General features: G+C 43.8%; 1 protein-coding gene across 11 annotated transcripts in view; it reads right to left on the bottom strand.

Annotated features, from left to right (window-relative positions):
- Positions 1-2110, bottom strand: part of ZNF532 (zinc finger protein 532) — a 103472-nt gene that overhangs the window by 84587 nt on the left and 16775 nt on the right. The gene's annotated exons all lie outside the window — the stretch shown is intronic.

Below are 2110 nucleotides of genomic sequence, written 5' to 3'. Positions count from 1 at the left end.
CAAGCTTACACGAGGCTGGAAGCTTACAGGGGGAGACATCTTTGGGACACATCTGAAACAGGGTTTAAGAAAGTACTCTCCTTGGGAGATGGCATTAGGAAAACGGAGTGTGACCGAGATGCTTCCTGACCATTTTTCTTACCAACTCTGACTCCATGCGTTTCCTGGTAGGTTCTCCTCCCCGGGGCACCTCTGCGTTAGTCCAAGGGAACACATCTCCAAATATGGAGGAAGAGCAATCAAACGGTATTTCTCAAGGGGCTCTGCCTTAACTTTCATGTCATGAAAATGACTGAAAACCCCTTGTTTGGCTGGCTCTGTGAGTGCTGTCAAAAGGAAGCTATTTGTGTTGTAAAGTGCACATGCATACAAGTAGGCATGCGTTTATAAGGTAAAGGAGGAGAAGTCAGAAAGGGGAGCAAGGCATCTCTCAATGTTTACCTACTTTCGGTAGCCACAGCCTCGTCAGTGTCATGGAGCAAGCAAGAAATACCTCCCGGATTGCGACAACAGGAGAAACACTGGCTGACCCAGAAGCAGTGGCTTTGAACCTCAAAGACATTTGAGCCTGCCACCGATTAGCTATCGAAATAACACCTGTAAACCACAGTCCGTTGGAGTGGTTAAAAGCACGGGCTTCGGAGCAAGACAAACCGGAGTGAGTCCTGGCTGTTCCCTTTAAAAGTTACAAGATTCCTAGCAAGTGACTTCACTTCTTTCAACTTGTTTTCTCTGGTATAAAACGGAAGTAAGATCTACCTCATGGAGTAACTATGAAGATTAAACAAAACAATTCAGGGAGGCGCTTACCATGGTACCTGGAATATAGTGAGTACTTATTAGAGTGAGTTATTAAAACATCAAAACAAGGTCAGCAATAGAATTCTAGCAGAGATAGACCTAGAAGACGCTAAGCCACTACTGCGATGCCCCCGAATAGGCATGATAGCCAGACAGAGGCCATCAGATTGTCCAACAGCCACACGGATCAATGAGCTCCCTTAACTGAAGCGCCTCTCGCAGAAAGGCAGGCCGGCAAGGCCTTCTAAGAAGCACAGCAGATGCAGAACAAATTTTTCCTATCCTCAACGACCTGAAATTAGAGCACGGTGTAACCCAAGAAGTTACAGCTAAATTCGAAACTCCAACAGAGGTCAACAATATCCTAATGCTCAAGATTAGAGGAACAGAAAAACTTTTTTAATTCTATGAGTCATCTACTAAAGCCCAATTATTATTACTCAGCTGCTAAACTGCGTGTTTAATCTCTCCCCAAATTAACATTAGCCAATCTTGCATTTTGCCAAAAAGATATATGCCTACTTAGGAGGGGACTCAAACACACACACACACACACACACACACACACAGCATACCCCTACCCATGAGAGGCCTCAAACACATATTTATGCACCCATAAGTCCCTAAACATTAGGCATGAACAATTAATTCCTCCAGACATTTGGCCAAATTTCCTACCTCCAGTGTCTCAGTCCAATGCATTACTCAGACAATATCGGCATTTGCTATGCATTTATGGAACAAATACTGAAAGCTAAATATATTGTTTTGGTGATTTTGAGTAAATACAGAGCCGAGAAAAGATTCCATTTCTATACTCTAAAGCGCTCAGACAGTTTGGCTACTCTACTGAAGAATGGGAAAAGGTACACACTTTGGGGTCAAAAAGACCCAAGTGTGAATGCCAACTCCCACACTGACTAAGGGGCCTCAAACTCCTCCAGCAGAAAGTGGGTGAAGACCACCCACATGTCTGTCAGTCAGGGTTGCTGTGACACCTAACTACTCAGAAATCAAAAGCGGCTCTGAATAGACAGTTTCCTTAGCTGCACTTTGCCAAGGTGACCAAGTCACACGTTAGCTAATCTTCCTTAAGACTCTTGTTTTTCATCATTTCTTGGCTCAAACTCTCTGTCCTAGCCAGACAGCTAGGCTCAGGGTCCTCTGCATATTTTCTTCTCATGCCAACTGTTAAACTTCCCCATCAGTTCCCTCCTTGGATCATCTTTTCTTTTTGTCAAGCTCCAATCCTGTCAAGCTCCTTTTTCTCAATTCTACCCAAAATTTACCTTTATTAGAATCTCTACTT

The sequence above is a fragment of the Hipposideros armiger genome, unplaced genomic scaffold, assembly GCF_001890085.2.
Source record: "Hipposideros armiger isolate ML-2016 unplaced genomic scaffold, ASM189008v1 scaffold_52, whole genome shotgun sequence".
Classification (NCBI taxonomy): Eukaryota; Metazoa; Chordata; class Mammalia; order Chiroptera; family Hipposideridae; genus Hipposideros; species Hipposideros armiger.
This window is presented reverse-complemented; position numbering and strand designations above follow the sequence as displayed.